Genomic DNA, 20686 nt, shown 5'->3' with positions numbered 1-20686 from the left:
CTTTCAAGACAAATCACAGGTCATAGACAGGCAAGGTCACACTAGGGGAAGGTTTCACTGTGGCCAGTAGTCATGTGATAACAGGCCTTGGGAACATTTAATGGAATCTGTCAAAAAGAACACCAAAATGTTACTCCCACATTCACATAACTTGGCATTGGCTGCTGTCAAACAGGTTTTGGGAGGAAAATGAACAACGCAGAATCAGCCAGCTATCTAGCTGACTCATCAGCACACAATCACATCCTGTAACACTCGTCTTTATGTGGAAGAGAGGAGGACCAAGGCGCAGCATGGTGAATGTTCATGATGTTGAATTTTAATGATTTATCCAACTAAACAGAACACTGACAAAATACAAAATAACAAAACGACGTGAACAGACCTGAACTTGAGAACATAAAACATGAACGCACGAACAGGAACGAACGAACGAAACGAAAAAGAGTATCGTGTGGCGAACAAACACAGACACGGCAACAATCACCCACAAACAACCAGTGAAAACAGCCTACCTTAATATGGCTCCCAATCAGAGACAATGACAAACACCTGTCTCTGATTGAGAACCATATTAGGCCAAACGAACAAACCTAAACATAGAAACAAATAACATAGACTGCCCACCCCAACTCACGCCCTGACCATACTAAATAAATACAAAACAAGGGAAATAAGGTCAGGAACGTGACACATGCCAGGTGATGTTAGGGATTATAAATGCATTATGACTTAATGCAAAGAATGTGTAAGTAAGGAGGATTGGTACTTGAAGGCTATATAACCTTATGATATGCGTTCTGAGGCTTGGACAATGTTCTCAGCATTTTTCCCCATCGCAGGTTCAAGTTCAACACTTGAACAGTAAGAAAAATAATAATAACAAAGCAATAACGGTCTACTAATGTTCTCACACTATATCAACATAATACGTCTCACAAGCCAAGTAGGTTTTTAGCTTATTCTTTCCTGATTTCCTTTCCCTCCTTTTCATCTGCTTTTCCACCCCTTCTTCTGTTTCCCTTCCAATTTATAGCACTTTGCCATGAGCACATTAGTGGTTTCATTGTTGAAACCCACTTATGTAAAATGTGACATAAACCTGTGTCTTATAAAGGGTGACATAAGCACCGCTTAATAAAGGCTTTATAAATCATTAAATTGAGGCTTCACAAAGTATTTATAACCTTGTCATGCATCTTGGTAGAGCGTTGCAACGCCAGGATAATGGGTTCTATTCCCGGGACCACCCATACGTACAAATGTATGCGCGCATGACTAAGTCGCTTTGGATAAAAGTGTCAGCTATGTTGTATATATTATATTCCTTTAAAACATTTCTAGGATGGCCCAATCTCTTCCCTCTTGGGTGCAGAGCAAATATTGGAACGGTCCTCAACTTCCCCCAAAATGCTGTGCTGCAGGATGACACACACTCTAAACTGCAGTCATGTAGAGCAAAAAACACTTCTATCCTAATTCAGCTCTGAATGCTGATTGGCTGACAGCCGTGGTATATCAGACCGTATGCGACGGGTTTGACAAAACTGTTATTTTTATTCTTCTAATTACGTTCGTAACCAGTTTAAAATAGTGATAAGGCACCCCGGGGTTTTGTGATAGATCGCCAATATACTACGGCTAAGGGCTGTGGTCCACACTCCGCATTGCGTCTTGCACAAGACCAGCCCTTAGCTGTGGTATATTGGCCTAATATACCACACCTGCTCGGGCCTTATTGCTTCAATATACAGGGGGGTTGGTAACTAGGTTAAGCCTTCAGCAAATTTGTTCCTGAGCTTGTAGCTAGTCGGCGGGCCAGAACATAATTAGACTTATAGCAAATCACCTCGCTGCCCAATTCATAACACTACACATTTAACACGGGGTTAGTGGGATAATCAATTCAATGACAATAATCATTTAGATCTGATTAGAGTGGTAAAATCACCAATGTCTCTATTAATAGGTCTACCTATATTCATCTTAGCACATTTCTCCAATGCCAAACCAGTGTGTCTTGTTTGCAACAAAACTCTCACTGTTTGCAAGGAATTCATTCTGAGATGCAATTATGAATCTAAGCATGGTACTTTCAGAAGTACATTTTCCACCCCAGACATGAGGCCCGAGTCCGACGCAGAAAGGAGGTAGGTGGCCTATTTAAGGAGTGCATGGTGACAGTATTGGAGGAAATAGCTATACCGACAAATATATGGATAAACCTAATTGCGTCTGCCAAACAGGTAAGCACACCTCTTATTTCTTAGTGCTCCAACAAAGCCCTCTTGTTAGTATAACGTGCCTACTCAACTTTCAGCACTGGCCGCTGTCCATATTGATTTTAGAAACAGATCTGTCTGCATCTCTAGTCTTATTTCTAATTTATCCAATTATATTCCTTGCTCTTGTTTTTATGGACATATTCCCACTAATATTGTAATAAAGCTTTGACATTTGTGTTTTACACTTTTCCTCAAGCTGTTGGTGCCTGCTTCTATTTATGCCAAATCGCTGTAGGTTAAGATTCTCGTTTCCCAACATTATTCCTTTACAATTTTCTACAGCGAATAGAGAAGACCATATATCCCTCACATCCCACGTTATGTTAATGAAGTCCCCATGTGTGTGTAACGCAAATGTGTGTTTGGGTCTGGATTGGGAAGGTGTGAAACGTATCAACGAGAGAAAAAAAGCCAATCGAGCTTATCGCATAAATTCTATTCGGTTTATAAGCCACCACTCCTCATGCCATGAAGGAGAAAATAATACTAGCATTAAACTTCGATTCATTGGGCCTCTCTAGTGGCGCAGAGGTCTAAGGAGTCACTACAGACCTGGGTTCGATCCCAGTCTGTGTCGCAGCCGGCAGCGACCGGAAGACCAAAGAGGAGGCGGGATGTCCGTGTCCCATTGCTCTGTCAGTATGACGTATTTTGCATCATATGATGCTGTGTTTTGCATCATGCCAGCTGTATTTCTGTATTTGTAAAGCTACATATCTTGAAAACCGGATTCCTAACATGCAAAATATTTTGGAACTATATCAACAATGGACTAATTAAACAAATACCAAAATATAGTTTTGGGGTAGAGTTTTCCTTTAAGAAGCTTTTGAGAAACAGGGCTCAGAGCCACCAGAGAGGGTTTGTAAATATGCTGCTGCTTGTTGATGAGGGAAGCACAGCAGTCAGGATCCTCATGAACAGGACCCCCTTTGTCTCCTGAATGAGTAAGTAATGTGTTTGTAACGGTGATTCTGGGCTGTTTCTGGGAACGCTCTGTCACTGCCCTAAACTAGCCACAGACACCAATTCAGCATCTTGCTGTTCCTCTAGACTAGAAGTCACACTAGCAGACTAGTTCACACAGACAGTAGCCTATTAACAGTACAGTAGGATAAATGACATTCATTTTAGGTTTTTAATTCCATGACTCCGAATGGGCCGTCTTGAATACAGAATAGCTGTCCATCAGATTAAAGCGGCATTTATTGGTGACATGGGCTCGCTTGAACAGCAGGACTACAAAGAGATCTTTGCCAGTCTTTCCAAGCCATAGATGTGTCATAGCACTGTGTAATTACTTTCATGGGCAACACACATACTCTCTTGCTCTTTCTTCTCTCCATCTCACTCACACACACACACACACACACACACACACACACACACACACACACACACACACACACACACACACACACACACACACACACACACGTGTAAACCAGATTGGAAGTGGAGCAGCTCCCTGACTTATCAGTGTCTCTGAACACCAACTGGCCTAGTTGTTACTGTCATAACCAAAACAGAAAGATTAGGATTTATCTATTCTGTCATTGTTTTCATATCTAACATGATAAAAAGGTGGAATTTTCTCAAATCGTTTCCATTGTGATTTTTAAAAATCTATTTACTCAAATAGCTCATTTGATTATTTACTTAGGCTACACAGGGAAACATTTTAAAGAACCTAGATGTAAATGTAGCCTATCAAATCAAATTTTATTTGTCACATGCGCCAAATACAACAGGTGTAGGTAGACATTACAGTGAAATGCTTACTTACAAGCCCTTAAACAACAATGCGGTTAAGAAAATAAATAAATAAAAGTAACAAATAATTAAAGAGCCCTTCTCAGTAGAACTGTTGATTTTCACTTCCAAATCATATGGCAGACACCAGTACAGAAAAGAAACCCGTCTGATCGATCACACAGAATTTCCAGAAGAGATAGCCTAAAGGCCACGCAGTTTATCACTGAATCTCTTATCAGGGATTACGAGTAATTCTCGACTGCGTCAGTCTTGGCCATGTGGTGTCCAGAAAGCAAGCATGTCGGTTTACAGAAATTCCCATTATGAATATTCAAAACTGCGTGTCGTTTGGTGATGATTTCCAAGCACTGACTGAACAAACGCTCTGTCGTGGCACACGCATGATGTGAAAGACTCCGTTCGGCTGACTGGCTGAATGTTGAGAGCATGCCGTAATGCACCTGTCGCGTCATTCTTCAACAGATATGCAATTTCAATAGAATTAAATACATCTAGTTGATTGAAAATACAGTTTAGGATTTGACGTAGACTTCTGTGAATTACAGCATGCCTCCGTTGGCATATGCATTACGAGAGAACTTGAGTAACGTTACTTGTTCTCAGCCTAAAGATGTCGGGGGATGTGATGTATATTTCCCTTCAGCATATTAAATACCAATAATCTAATTTCACTAAACAACCCAGTTGTAGCAGTATTGTAACATTATTCTAGCAACACTACAAAAAGGGGCCCATTTATAAATCCCAGAAGCCAGGCGAACAAGAGCTGCTTTGTCTGTCGCATCACCTAACGGCAAGACCGACAATGACGAAAACCAATTCACACGATTATACTCACAAACAATTGACCGCTACAATTAACTGAAACAATTGTATTAATTAATTCCCGCTTTCTGTATCAAGCCGCGGAAGAGGCCAGACTCATATTGCGCCAACTCACCTTGTGGTGACGAGAAACGTGGTAGTCAGCTCAATGTTTTCACTGTCGCGACGGTAAACAAAGCGGATGTCGTTGTGAATACCAAAGCGATAACACGAAGGTCATAATTACAAATTGTTAAACGGTAAATGTATCACTCCAGGCGGCCCGAGCACCAAAACCTTCATTTTCCATGATCCCGGTTGAATCAAATACAGCATAGCATATGGCTAGGATGCTCCTCCCATAATGTAGATCACAGCCCTACTAAAAAATGTTCGGCAATAGGAAGGGATAATGAGAGGGCTGCACTGAATGAACTGTTGTGTTCAACTTCCCACACAGGAGGCAAGGGAAAGGGGATAACTAGTCAGTTGTACAACTGAATACACTCAACGGAAATGTGTCTTAATGTTGCGGGTCTGTTTGACCCATTTCCACTTTTGAATTGCCTAAAATACTAGTTAACCTGTCTTTTTCTCCATGAAATGAAATCCCTTTTCCTCATTTAGGGTCATGAACCTAACTTCAAAATGTGGACACTGATATGCTGTGGAATGTCTGTGCAGATTTTGTATACCAACAGGATGTTGTGGGTCATTTTGACCCAGAGGCTTTCATGTGTATCGACATTTGCACGGGTCCAAAATAAACAAGTGTCTTTGATGTATTTTGCTCTGACTGGTCCTGGTTGCACTTTTATGATTGTGTTTGGGTGAAAATGAGTTTCCAAAGCTTCTCCTTCTCAGTGCGAGAGCAGCAGATCTCTGACACAGTCAACAATGAGCTCCAAAAGATGTTCAGTCAATGAAGCCTTAACACAAGTTCTGGACTGTGACAGTCAAATAGAAGAAGAGGTTTCAGAGATGAGGACGACAGATGATCCAGATTGAATCCTCTTCACCAAAGAAAAAGTCACAGAGGACTCCGCCATACCATCCCTTCCATCAGATGAGAGAGAGAGAGCATGCGACAACCATCATCCAGAGAAGAGAGGACATGGAAGTCTAAAGATGGTAATATAGAATGGTCACCGTCACTACAACGAAGTCAAGGTAGACTGTCAGCTTCCAATGTAATCAAACTTGTTCCAGGGCCTACAGGATTTGCTCTGCCTCCTGTGGGGTTTTATAAGGTTTTTGACATGTACAACTAACTATAAGCTAGTAGGGCTTCTTATGCATTAAAGTTTGAATTGCTGACTCATGTGAACCTGCATTTTCCATTGTTCTCAGGCTTACCAGTGCTCAAGGCCTAACCATGGGGCCACAGCCTGAAATATGTGTGTGTTTGCAACAAATGTATCAGGACGTAAGGGATGAGCAGAAGTGTGAAATAATGTGTGTGTGTGTGTGTGTGTGGTAAGAAGGGCACTGTACTGTGTGACCGAAACTGTGCTAATCTTAGACAGGTACAGGAGGGGTGTAGAGGGAGGGGGGTGAATCAGGAGACTGCTGACTGTGGTGTACAATAGACAATAACAGTAAACTATACACACGAAGAACATCTGTGAGGTTCTGTTATGCACTATAACCCAATACTATAACACACGTGATTGAATATTAGCAACTGTATATTTGATTGAATACTCAACGTGATTGAATATTAGCAAACTGTTGGCCTGGGCGCCTGGGTGTCTGTGTGTGTGTGCTGGAAGTAACAGTTAGCCCCAGATAAGTGTGCTGGGAAGCTGTAGTTAGCCTTGAACGAGAACAGTGGGCATTGTATACAGGTGCAAATAGCTCAGACAATGTTGCAGAACTGTCTGACCTCAGTCTCTGGGGTGAGGGAGCGTAATCTACACAGCAACAGCGACAGGACACCAGAGAGCGCAAAGGGGCTGGGACCAGCTTAAGCGCCAACACCAACGATAGGCTGGGTGAGTCTAAACCACGCCCAGTCTCTACTCTGACAGGCCGGCTCGGAAGCGGGAACTATCTCTGTCATGAGTATATATATTATCTTTGTCAGGAACAAATCAGTTCTCTGTCTTATCCTGCGTGATGAAACATTGAACCCGTATATACGGAAATTGCATTTGCCATTTATTAACTTTTGAATTAAACAATTATTTTAACCAAGTTCAGGTGTGCTATTGTTCCTATCTCAGTTGAACCTTCGCAGCCTTAACAATCCCTCGCCAAGACAGTAAAACCAGCACCACTTGTGTAGAATGCAATAAATACAGCTGCAGAAAGCACACACGTACATTGTGTTCAACATGCGGAGAGAAAGACTCAAGGGATACTTTTGAACAAAAGGGTCAAATGACACCTAAGTGTTACTGTTACTGGGAAATACAAAACAAATGCCTACTTGGGGAAACAAATGCTTGTTTGCGAGATATGTTTTAACAAATAGTTATTAAATATAGAGTTTTGGTACTATATTTCTTCTTTCTGAAAGGTCTGAGAAGACAAAATAAAGTTGTCTTGTTTTCACTTGATTCTTTGACTGTCTTGAGTGTTTAAACTGTGCGGGTCAATCTGACCCATGTCACAATGGACGTCATTTCTTTTCAGAAAAGCACAAGGGTTAACCCAATCCCCCAGAGAGGTGCGGGGGGCTGCCTTAATCGACATTCCACGTCTTCTGCACCCGGGGAACAGTGGGTTAACTGCCTTGCTCAGGGGTAGAACGACAGATTTTTACCTTGTCAGCTTGGGGATTCGATCCAGCAAACTTTCGGTTACTGTCCCAACGCTCTAACCACTAGGCTACCTGCCGCCTAACTAAAGAAAGGATAATTTAAAAAATCCACATCAGAAACAAATTACATTTGAGATCATTGGTACAAACAAAACAAGTCACAGTTTTAATACATTGAGTAAACATTTCCAGCTAAATTATTGTATATACATTATAATCTAATGAATCAAAAATATATGGTAATTGTGTCCTACAGAATTAGGCAGTCGAGTCTATTTGATGCAATCTAACTAACGTGATAAAGATAACCCCATCAAAATCCGTCAGTTTAAAATATAGATATCTGCGGTGGAATGTGGCAGAGTTCCAGCCCTGATTGTCAGACCAATCGATGGTGTTCTCCATTTTCCTCTATGACCAACACAAGTGTCTCGGGACTCGTCTGAAGGTAAACCATACAAATGAATGGAGGTAGTTGTGCCAACAAAAATAAGCGGTTAAAATGTGTCCAAAAAACTTAAATATTTCCTGAGCTTTCTTACATCTCCTAGACATAGGACAGACACTTCAAAATATTATGATTTATTTTTGACTGTATTTTTGGCCATTTATGAATGTGCTATTCAATGTGTTTCTATGGGCTATAGTAGTAAAGACCAAATTCAATATTTGATCAAATAATTTGGTTGGAGGGTCCCCGCTCCATGTAATTCAGCCATGATTACTACAAGGTTTTAGCTGGCCAGACTAAGTTACCTAGCAATCTATAAAATGTTAGTTGACATGGGCTAATTGAGTGACTGTCAGTGACGGACACAAAAAGAAAACTGCTGATGCACAACCAAATTTTGAATTGCAACCATTTGTATTCTGCTGTTTTAACTCCCAACAGTAGGTTGAGACCCCGACTGAGTTCCTAAAGTCCCTAGGTGGGGAGCCCTCTAGGGGCCGCGGGGCCCTAAGCACAACGTGTACTGTGTATAGGCGGGGCCCTACGCGCAGCGCGTACTCTGTGAATAGCCAGAGGCGGCACTGACTACAACCCCAAAATCTCGGACATTGTGTGCCTTTGTGCAAAGATAGAGTCGTAGACATCCCACTTTGGTTTCCTCATAAAGTTCTTCCACAGTGCTTGAATTGTTTACTTGAGAGTACCTCCATCTGATTTCTGTGTGATAGTCCCCCAGTTGTGTGTTTTTCTTTGAAAGGCCATTTGGGAAAAACATTTCCTCTGCCATTACTTTGATTTCCTCAACAGATTTCTTTTTGTCAACATAAAGGTGTCTTGTACCGCCACCGTTTACTGTCCTGACCTGCTTGAACTCTTGCCCCTTCTCATTGAAGTCCATCCAGCCTAGTTCAATTATTCTCTGTTTCTTCTTGGCATTGGTATTCCCCAACAATCCAGTTTTTAATCGTGTGGTTTGTTTATCCCTAACAGACCCTAATCTGCCTTTCAAGCTCTCTGTCATGGCATCCATGTAATTCGCTTGGCTGCAGAGTGTAGATAGTCCGTCTCCGTACTCTGACAAATCACTGTCCGCCATGAATGGGATGACTGAAGTATTAATCTGCAAAAACATGGGAAACAATGATTTGTTTATTATAAACAATGATTTGTTTATTATAAACACTGATTTGTTTATTACAAACAAAGTTTCAATTGTAAAATAACTTTATTTTGGTTTTGACTGTAAATGTGGTGCTACTAAGTGACCACTTAACATCAATTTCACCAACACTAAATATGGTTACTCGCCAAACACTTACACTTTCATTGGTTTCCACTGGTACGCCCTCCTCTTTAATCCAGTCCTCTTCAATCCAATCATCCGCATAATGTACAATTCTCCTTTTCTGTGAAAAGTCCAAATAATGATAATTAACATTTACATCATTTAAGTCATTTAGCAGACGCTCTTATCCAGAGCGACTTACAAATTGGTGCATTCACACATCCAGTGGAACAGCCACTTTACAATAGTGCATCTAGATCATTTAAGGGGGGGGGGGGGGGGGGGGGGGGGCAGAAGGATTGCTTTATTTATTAACTAAATAATCAAAATGATCAGTTGTCAAAATAATATACAGTGCCTTCGGAACGTATTCAAACTCATAGACTTATTCCACATTTTTGTTGTGTTACAGCCTTAATTCAAAATGGATTCAATAATTTTTTCCCCACCCCTCTACACACAATATCCCATAACGCAGTGAAAACATGTTTTTAGAAATTGTCACAAATTTGTTGAAAATTAAATACAGAAATATCAAATTTACATAAGTATTCACACCCCTGAGTCAATACTTTGTAGAAGCACCTTTGGCAGCATTTACAGCTGTGAGTCTTTCTGGGTAAGTCTCTAAGAGCTTTCCACACCTGGATTGTGCAACATTTGCCCATTATTCTTTTAAAAAATTCTTCAAGCTTTCCAAGTCGTGCAGCAGTCTAAGGCACTGCATCGCAGTGCTAGAGGCGTCACTACAGATCCGGGTTCGATCACGGGCTGTGTCACAGCCGGCCTCGAGCGGGAGACCCATGAGGCGGCGCACAATTGGCCCAGCGTTGTCCGGGTTAGGGGAGGGTTTGGCCGGCTGGGATGTCCTTGTCCCATCGCGCTCTAGTGACTCCTTGTGGTGGGCTGGGGGCATGCACACAGACTTCGGTTGCCAGCTGTACAGTGTTTCCTCCGACACATTGGCGTTGCTGGCTTCACGGTTAAGCAAGCAGTGTGTCAAGAAGCAATGCGGCTTGGCAGGCTCGTGTTTCAGAGGGCTCATGGCTCTCGACCTTCGCCTCTCCCGAATCCGTACAGGAGTTGCAGCAATGGGACAAGACTTTAACTATTAATTGGAAATCATGGAATTGGGGAGAAAAATTTGTAAAATGTACACAAAAAAAATACAAATTCTTCAAGTCAATTTGGTTGTTGATCATTGCTAGACAACCATTTCCAGGTCATGCCATACATTTTCAAGTAGATTTCAGGCAAAACTGTAACTCAGCCACTCAGGAATATTCACTGTCTTCTTAGTAAGCAACTCCAGTGTAGAGATTTGGCCATTTGTTTTAGGTTATTGTCCTGCTGAAAGGTGAATTAATCTCCTAATGCTGGTAGAAAGCAGAAAACAAGGTTTTCCTCTAAGATTTTTTGCTCCATTTTGATAATTTTTTATCCTGAAAAACTCCCCAGTCTTTAACGGATTATAAGCATACCTATAACATGATGCAGCCACTATGCTTGAAAATATGGACAGTGGTACTCAGTAATGTGTTGTATTGGATTTGCCCCCAACATAACACTTTGTACTCGGGACAAAAAGTGAATTGCTTTGCCACCTTTTTTGCAGTATTACTTTAGTGCCTTGTTGCAAACGGGATGCATGTTTTGGAATATTTTTTATTCTGTATAAGCTTCCCTTTCACTGTCAATTAGGTTAGTATTGTGGAGTAACTACAATGTTGATCCATTCTCAGTTTTCTCCTATTACAGCCATTAAAACAGTTTTCAAGTCACCATTGGCCTCATGGTGAAATTCCTGAGTGGTTTCCTTCCTGTTCAGCAACTGAGTTAGGAAGGATGCCTGTATCTTTGTAGTGACTGGGTGTATTGATACACCATCCAAAGTGTAATTAATAACTTCACCATGCTCAAAGGGATATTCAATGTCTGCGTTATTATTTTATCCCATCTACCAATAGGTGCCCGTCTTTCGAGGCATTGGAAAACCTACCTTGTCTTTGTGCTTGAATCAGTGTCTGAAATTCATTGCTCGACTGAGGGACCTTACAGATAATTGTGTGTGGGGTACAGAGGCTGGTAATTCAAAAATCAGGTTAAACACTATTATTGCACACAGAGTCCATGCAACTTATGTGACTTAAGCAAACGTTAACTACTGATCTTATTTAGGCTTGCCATAACAAATGGGTTGAATGACAAGGCATTGTTTTATTATTTGCAAAATTTTTCTAAAAACACAATTCCACTTTGACATTATGGGGTATTGTGTTGGCCAGTGACCAACAAGCTCTATTTAAAGATGCAATATATAACTTTTTAGGCGACTTGATCAAATTGAAATAGAAATGTGAGTTAAAGATCTGTCACTCATTGAAAGTAAGTCTAAGAAGCTGTAGATGTGTTATGTGTTCTATTTCTATGCCTCCCATCTCCTTTTTGAGTCTTTTACTTTTCGGTTTTGTACACCAGCTTCAAACAGCTGAAAATATAATATTTTTGGTTATTGAAAATATCACAGCGGTTTAGATGGTACAATGATTCTGTACACTACATACAGTGCATTTGGAAAGTATTCAGAACCCTTGACTTTTTCCCACATTTGGTTACGTGACAACCTTATTCTAAAATTGAATAAATTACATGGTTTCCTCATCCATCTACACACAATACACCATAATGACAAAGCAAAAACAGGTTTAGATATTTTTGCACATTTATTACAAATAAAAAACAGATACCTTATTTACTTAAGTATTCAGACCCTTTGCTATGAGACTCGAAATTGAGCTCCAGTGCATCCGGTTTCTATTGATCATCCTTGAGATGTTTCTACAACTTGATTGGAGTCCCCCTGTGGGAAATTCAATTGATTGGACACGATTCGGAAAGGCACACCCCTGTCTACATAAAGTCCCACAGTTGACAGTGCATGTCAGAGCAAAAACCAAGCCCTGAGGTCGAAGAAATTGTCCGTAGAGGTCCGAGACAGGATTGTGTCGAGGCACAGATCTGGGGAAGGGTACTAAACAATTTCTGCATCATTGTATGTCCCCAAGAACACAGTGTCCTCCATCATTCTTAAATGGAAGAAGTTTGGAACTACCAAGACACTTCCTAGAGCTGGCTGCCCAGCCAAACTGAGCAATCGGGGGAGAAGGGAGGTGACCAATAACCCGATGGTCACTCTGACAGAGCTCCAGAGTTCCTCTGCAGAAATGGAAAAACCTTCCAGAAGGACAACCATCTCTGCAGCACACCACCAATCAGGCCTTTATGGTAGAGTGGGCAGACGGCAACCACTCAGTAAAAGGCACATGACAGCCCGCTTGGAGTTTGCCAAAAGGCACCTATAGGACTCTCAGACCATGAGAAACAAGATTCTCTGGTCTGATGAAATGAAGATTGAACTCTTTGGCCTGAATGCCAAGCATCACGTCTGGAGGAAGCCTGGCACCATCCCTACGACGAAGGATGTTGGTGGCAGCATCATGCTGTGGGGATGTTTTTCAGCGGCAGGGACTGGAAGACTAGTCAGGATCGAGGGAAAGGTGAAAGGAGCAGAGTACTGAGAGATTCTTGATGAAAACCTGCTCTATAGCGCTCAGGACCTTAGACTGGGGCGAAAGTTCACCTTCCAACAGGACAACGACCCTAAGCACACAGCCAAGAGAATGCAGGAGTGACTTGGGGACAAGTCTCTGAATGTCCTTGAGTGGGCCAGCCAGAGCCCGGACTTGAATCCGATCGAACATCTCTGGAGAGACTTGAAAATAGCGGTGCAGTAACGCTCCCCATCCAACCTGACAGATCTTGAGAGGACCTGCAGAGAAGAATGAGAGAAACTCCCCAAATACAGGTGTGCCAAGCTTATAGTGTCATACCCAAGAAGACTTGAGGCTGTAATCGCTGCCAAAGGTGCTTCAACAAAGTACTCAGTAATGGGTCTGAATACTTATGTAAAAACCTTTTTTTTTTGTCATTATGGGGTATTGCTTGATGAGGAAAAAACTATTTTACACATTTTAGAATAAAGCTGTAACGTAACAAAAATGTGGAAAAAGTCAAGAGGTCTGAATACACTGTATTGCTTGTTTTGTCACAAACTGAAATAAGGCGAACTATTAGAATTTTAGCAATCAGGAAATGGTGTAGCGATTTCTGCATATTGCATCTTTAATCCAGTTTAAATTCAGGCTGTAACAACAAAATGTGGAAAAAGTCAAGTAGCATATTAACCGTTGTGTGGTGGTTCATGTTTTTTTGTTATTCACCCAATGTTCTTGGGTCTGATGGACCCACAACATTATTGGGTTAAAACAATACAGCCTTAATTTATATAAAAATACTTAAATGTTGACTTAAATTAATTACAAGCAATATATACAGCATACATGGTTAATATTTGCCATTTACCTCTGCTAGATCACATTTATCAATAAAAGCGCTATTCGTAAAAAAAAAATTTAAAAAGCTTTTTAATCTATTAACATCAAGACATGGGTGGAATAAATCAAGGTTATATTAAACAAATAAATGAAACAAGGTTTTCATCACTATCGATGTTTAATACTTTGAACTGAACAAATTGGAAGGACAAATTTTACATACAGTATTTTATGGAAAAGATAAATGCGCCGCATTGTACACAAATTAAGGCTGGTCTACACACCACACGAGGGGCAGAGTTTTACTGTGTGTGTGCTGCAAATGTATTTCTTGCACTTGACGCATGTGTACTGTGTCTTCCTGTCCTTCTTGGGTCCACACACATCGCAGCGCTTCTTCTTGTTGCTACCAGTTGCAATCTAGAATGATGAAAACACTTAGTTCAGGAATGTTACTAACATCTCATTCACTCACATATATAGCTACAGCAGGCCAAGGTAGGAGAGTCACACACACACCAAGATCACTCAAACTTACTTCCGGTATTGGAGTAGTTGATTCCGTGGGTCAGGCGGACGCGGCACCAGCATCCTCCTCACGATGGCTGCAGAAGATGAGGTCCTTGGGATATGTTGTCTCCTCTGGATTTGTGGTCTTACCAATGCCTTGCCCAGCTCCTGGAGAAAGAGCAGTCTCCTCTGGAGCTTCCCTCTGTTCCAATCTGGGGTCAACGCCATCCACATGACATAAGTGTTGTATGCTGAGAATGTCCAAGAATATCACAAGTAGCCAGCATAGGGTTCTTCTTTTTGCAGCTGTAGCCAGTCTAAATTGTCCACCCCTCCTTTTGTGGCATTGTAATCCATTATGATTTCCGTTTGATGTTCCTGGGCACAAAGTCTCCCATCCCTATGCAGCGTACTCAAGAGCACCACATTTTTGCCTTTCTTTGGCAGGTAGGACAGTAGGGACGTGTTGGCCGTGAAGACAGAGGAATTGATAGGCCTATTCTGTGTATTCAACAGCTGAGGTGGGAGCTCTGGCTTGTTTTTTCGTATCCCTCCTACCATAGTCAGCTTCCTCGAGGAGCTCCTGTCCCAGCTTGCGAAGTAAAAAAGAAAATAAAAGTTATTGCAGATGATGTTGTGGCCACGGAGTCCCTGTGTCACGTCCAGGACAACCTGCATCCCTTGGTCCCTCTCAGAGGCTCCATCTGGCTTCCCCGTATACACTTAGAAGTTCCATGCATATGATGAAGCAGCATCACAGGCAGCCCAGATCTTGATTACATATTTTGTGAGTTTAGACGGTATGTACTGCCTGAAGGGGCAGCTAAATGGCGTAACCTGCTCATCAACAGTAACGTTGAGCCCAGGGTTGTAAAACAGTGGAAGGCTGTCCACCCACTTGTCGCACACTGACCTGATTGCAACTAGCTTGTCTCTCTGCCGCCTAGCTGGTTTGGTGTCTCGGTTATAGAAGCGGATAATCCTGGAAATAATGTGGAAGTTTTCCAGAGACATTGTTGCACAGAAAAGTTGTGCGCCAGTTTCTGCCTCCCACAGGGATTCTGTGGACTCACCATTCGATCTGAAAACACCAGCAAGGATGAGAACCCCAAAGTATGCATGTAAATGAGTTTGGTCCATCTCCTTCCAACCCTCTCCAAAACCACACCTTCCATCCAAATTAGTGCAGTCCAGAATGATTTTCTGGATGGTGTCTGGGATGAACAGTTCATTAGAAGACTTTATGCCCTGCACATGAGTATCCGCCATCCGCGTCGGCCCTGGTTGCATCCTTATCACATTGGCATGTGGGGTGGCTCATTCCTTGTTCAAGAAGACCATTCAATTTCAAACAATTTTGACATCTATATTTCTCCTCCTGCAGACCGCTGATGAGCTGGTTGTTGACAGGCTGGTCCTAGGGCTGGCTGCGGGTCAGTCTCATCCTCCTCTTCCAACTCACTGTCAGACTCCGAATTGACAGAGACACGATCCTCATATTTGGAAAATTCTTAATTTATTATTTACATTTTTTTTTCTTCCCTACTGAACGATTGTGGAGCCACACACGCAATGCTATTTACTTGTTGTGTCCCTCCCCCAATTTGCACCTGGCTGGGGGAAGAGTGTGGGAAAATACAGTTTTTTTTTTACAACGTATCGAAATAGTGAATTGTAACAACATTGTGCAGGTTCCAGGCAAGACATTGTGTACTTTCACACACCACAAAGGGTAAAGAGTGCGAGAAATGCGGGAGACAGGCAGGGAGACACTACAGGTTCTTGGTGCTGTTGAAACAGCACGCGCAAGGAGGAGGAAGACGGAGTGAAGGCACATCGCAAACTTTTTTTCCCTCCACCTACAAACACACTTTTATTACCCTCTGGTCCAGTGAACCCGAACACCACGTACGTAATATAGATGTGTAGGGGAGTGCACAATGTGCACTCAATGAAAATATGTTATTTTACATGTTCACAGAAAACAAGCCAAGGCCAATGAGTCTCAGGTTTTTCATTTTAGTAAACATTGAAAATGGGTCCCACAGACCCGAACACCACACAAGGTTCAAGCATTCAGTAACAACATAAGAATACAAGGATGGTTTGGTCTGTTTCATCACTGGTATACAATGCATTAGTGGTTGAAATACGCCTGGCATAATGAACTTTTCATGTATTTTCCGCTAAGATAAAATGTCCCTTTAGGTGACACAATGAAGAAGGCTTCATCAAAGACTTGAATGCATACCACATCCAGGGCTTTTTTTTTTAAACAAGTTAATAGTTAGAATACCAGTCCCACATTCACACCATACCAAAAAAACTAACAATCGTGTTTCACTTCACCATGTACAGTATACAAAATATATATAATTTGAAATAAAGTGGATGTTCTACATGGTACTGTATAAAAGCATTAGAATAGGAGAGGTGACTTTGCTAAATTGTTTCAGGAAAAACGTAAAAGGTCGGCAGTGACAGTTCCACCACCTCTTATTGGCTCCTGAAGTAATCAATTTCCATCACCACTATGTCGTAAGCCTATTCTTGTTGCACTGCCGCCATGTTTGCCGGTGCAGATTTCCCTTGCACATCATTCACCGAGGCCATTAATTTCATTGTAGAGATCTGTTAACTTCTTTGGTATAGGGGGCAGCATTTTCACTTTTGGATGAATTTCGTGCCCATAGTGAACTGCCTCCTACTCTGTCCCACAAGCTAATATATGCATATTATTATTACTATTGGATAGAAAACACTCTGAAGTTTCTAAAACTGTTTGAATGATGTCTGAGTATAACAGAACTCATATGGCAGGCAAAAACCTGAGAAAAAAAATCCAAACAGAATTTTCACTTCCTGAGAGTGGTCGTTGTTAAAGTCATCGCCTATTCAATTCCCTGTAATATATGTTTCTGTTTGCACTTCATACACCTTCCACTAGATGTCAACAGTCAGTAGAACGTGGAATGAAGCTTATGCTGTGTTGTGGGACCGGATGGGACAGAGTCAGTGGTCTGGCAGATTGCCAGTTCTTGGTCACGCGCTTTCCTCATTATATCGTCTTGCATTCCATTACTTATAGAGACTGAAAAGAATTATCCGGTTGGAACCTTATTGGATATAAATGATAACAACATCCTAAAGATTGATTCTCTACTAAGTTTGACCAGTTTATTCGACCTGGAAAATAACTTTAAGTTTTCGTCCGACGTTTGCCTGTATCTGCGCGAGCGTTTGGACAAGTGTACTACACATGCTAGCAAAATTAGCTAATTGGACATAAGTAATGGATATTATCGAACAAAACAACGATTTATTGTGGAACTAGGATTCCTGGCACTGCATTCTGATGAAGATAATCAAAGGGAATATTTATGATGTAATTTCGTATTTCTGTTGACTCCAACATGGTGGAGAAATGTTGTTACATCTGAGCGCCGTCTCAGATTATTGCATGGTGTGCTTTTTACGTAAAGTTTTTTTTAAATCTGACACAGCGGTTGCATTGGGAACAAGTGTATCTTTAATTATATGTAAAACATGTATCTTTCATCAAAGTTTATGATGAGTATTTCTGTTATTTGGCTCTCTGTAATTACTCCGGATATTTTGGAGGCATTTCTGAACATGGCGCCAATGTAAACCGAGATTTGTGGATATAAATATGCACAATATCAAACAAAACATAAATGTATTGTGTAACATGATGTCATACGAGTGTCATCTGATGAAGATATTCAAAGGTTAGTGATTCATTTTATCTCTATTTCTGGTTTTTGTTACTACTATCTTTTGCTGGGAAAATGGCTGTTTTTCTGTGGCTATGTTCTGAGCTAACATAATTGTTTGGTGTGCTTTCCCCATAAATCCTTTTTGAAATCAGACATGTTGGCTGGATTCACAACATGTGTAGCTTTAATTTGGTGTCTTTCATGTGTGATTGATTTTTATAGTAATATATTTGAATTTGCCGCGCTACATTTTTTTCTGGATTTTGGCCAAGTGGGACGCTACCGTCCCACCTATCCTAGAGAAGTTAAGCCAAACTGTCCCTCAACGCCTCTCTACTGGTCTCATTCGACACTAGCCACTCCTTCAGAGCCTCAGTAACCTTGTTTCTGTCCTCAATCTTTACTGGCTCCAGCACGTCCCCGGACCGGAGGCAGATGTTATGCAGCACGGTGCACATTGCAAGCACTTTCAGGATGAAGAATGGGTGGAGCTTGAGGAAGATGTGCCAGCGCTTTCTCATGATGTCAAAGGTCCTCTCAATGGGGGAAGAAAACCCTGGCGTGGTGCTGGTTAAACTGGTCGTGCTCCGGGTTCTGATCAGACTTTGGATATGGTGTGAGGCACACAGGCGTCTGTTGATGGTAGGGAGGGGCTGTTCACCTGGACATTGTTGGGGGTTCGGGTAGCATTGGACAGAGGGATTCCGAAAGTCTCTGAGACAGTGTTATAGGAGGTCCCGTGGGCCAAACAGTAAATAAAGACAAGGATTTTTAACGTTGCCGTCTATCTGTCATGACCAGTCAGTGACAAGGAGAACAGAATTCAGAAATTCCCACTTAAGTCATTAGTCGGGATACGTGTCTCGTTCAGGATCACAGAAGACTTTGAAGATAGGAGTGGATGGATTCAGCTTACTGCACTGAAGTGGACCTCCGTTCTGTAAGAAGACGACGAATTGTATGTAAATAAACACGTAAAGGGACTTAGTAGCCTGCCTGGTAGTCTGAGGCCCATGTTGATACAAAGGGCTATTTCTTTACATTCAATAAGCTTTAAGAGTTTTTTTTGTATTTTTATTGTTCTCCATTGTCTTTTGAGGGGAGTTTGTTTTTGTTGAGTTTGTTGTTCATTTCCTATTGCTGCAGGACCTTGGGAGACGCAAAGCACTTGAAGAGCTGGTACAAGTTTCCTTCTTGAAGAACGTTTGCAATGTTTGGTTTGACTGTTGGACTGCGGTGTTTCACTTCCCTTTCCCATCCTTCGTAATGTCTGATTTGTTTTTTTATTTTATGACCACAACATGGCTCAAGAGAATCAAATCATGGAATGAAGCACTGTGTGAGTTCCGTCTTGGTGTGTTGTGTGCGCGTATAGGTCACAATCAACCTGATAATCGCGACCATGTCAACATCACGTGTGTTTGTATTAAATAGGCCTTCATTCAAAAAGAAACTCTGAGGGGAAAGGGGACTGACCTGATGCTGGGTCATTGATGGTCCTGGAGTTTCTTTCTCCCCTGTTCTGTCGCTATGGTCTATTTCTTTTCCATCTCGCCACAGGCTTTGGCTCCACTCCTTGCCATACACCATGTCCACTTTGGGACACGGCTGCTCACCTGCAAACAGAGACCGGTGCCATTACAGTAAAAACTACTTTCTCTTCAACTTAACTTAGTGTGTCTAGGGGAGGAAAATAACGATCCACTATTCTCAAACAGAGTCGTAATGTATCCATATTTCCAATACTTATGGGGCAATGATGATTTACTGTCGCACTCACCTGTCATTGGACATGGTGTGTCATGTTCTGTGCCTTCATTTATTTCCTTCTTTATGCGAAGTACTTTTATTCCATCCTTCTCCATGGCAACAACTTTTAGGCCTTCCCCTTTATTGAAAGCTGTAGCCTGCATCAAAAACACAATGACGTCCCACATGATTTCCACTAGGAAACAACTGCACATAACACATAGTACATGCATTGAACACATCTGAATATACAGGTTAGTATATAATTATAGGCAATTCCACAATAATAGACTCAGATATTTCCCTTTGAAATGTGTCAAACTAAAAACAAATGATTGCAGAGTTAAATAAAGCATACAACTCTATGCACAAGAATAACAGTGCAGATGCAAAATTTGGCAAAAGAATGATGACAAATAGCACAAACATTATGTTACCAAACTGTGCATCTGCACTGTTCAAGTAAATGTGTTTTTGTATAATCTTCAGTACATTTTAAAAGTGGTACTTTAAAAGTTGACACCTACTCATTCCAGGGTTCTTCTTTATTTTTACTATTTTCTACATTGTAGAATAATAGTGAAGACATCAAAACTATGAAATAACATATATGGACTCATGTAGTAACCTAAAAAAAGTGTTAATCAAAATATTTGTGTGTGTAGTGACATGGTAGGAATGGTAACAGAAGATTGTCTTTAACCAAATAAGGCTAAGTCTATATTATGGAAAGAACAGCTCAAATAAACAGAGAAACGACAGTCTATCATTACTTTAAAGACATGAAGGTCAGTTAATACGGAAAGTTAAGAACTTTGAAAGTTTCTTCAAGTGCAGTCGCAAAAACCTTCAAGAGCTATGATGAAACTGGTTCACATGACGACCCCCACAGAAAAGGAAGACCCAGAGTTACTTCTGCTGCAGAGGATAA

General features: G+C 41.3%; 2 protein-coding genes across 6 annotated transcripts in view; both read right to left on the bottom strand.

The window, feature by feature from the left end:
* LOC129835181 (equilibrative nucleoside transporter 2-like) overlaps window positions 1–5305 on the bottom strand; it is a 32234-nt gene extending 26929 nt beyond the window's left edge. The window contains exon 1 of the mRNA XM_055900618.1: window positions 5002–5305. The gene's annotated coding sequence lies outside the window, so the exon portion shown is untranslated. The remainder of the gene's footprint in view (window positions 1–5001) is intronic.
* Window positions 5306–7772: 2467 nt separating this feature from the next.
* Window positions 7773–20686, bottom strand: part of LOC129835180 (uncharacterized) — a 29439-nt gene continuing 16525 nt past the window's right edge. For 4 of the 5 annotated variants that reach the window (XR_008756391.1, XR_008756393.1, XR_008756389.1 and 1 more), the window contains exons 8-11: window positions 19787–19913; window positions 19483–19622; window positions 9400–9486; window positions 7773–9200 (exon numbers count right to left, since the gene is read on the bottom strand). The gene's annotated coding sequence lies outside the window, so the exon portion shown is untranslated. Of the gene's footprint in view, window positions 9201–9399; window positions 9487–16268; window positions 18945–19482; window positions 19623–19786; window positions 19914–20686 lie in introns of those variants that run through there. The other variant, XR_008756390.1, reaches the window with a different exon arrangement.

The sequence above is a fragment of the Salvelinus fontinalis genome, chromosome 36 (assembly GCF_029448725.1).
Source record: "Salvelinus fontinalis isolate EN_2023a chromosome 36, ASM2944872v1, whole genome shotgun sequence".
Lineage (NCBI taxonomy): Eukaryota > Metazoa > Chordata > Actinopteri > Salmoniformes > Salmonidae > Salvelinus > Salvelinus fontinalis.
Note: the sequence above shows the minus strand (reverse complement) of the source record. Positions and strands in the feature narration are given on the sequence as shown.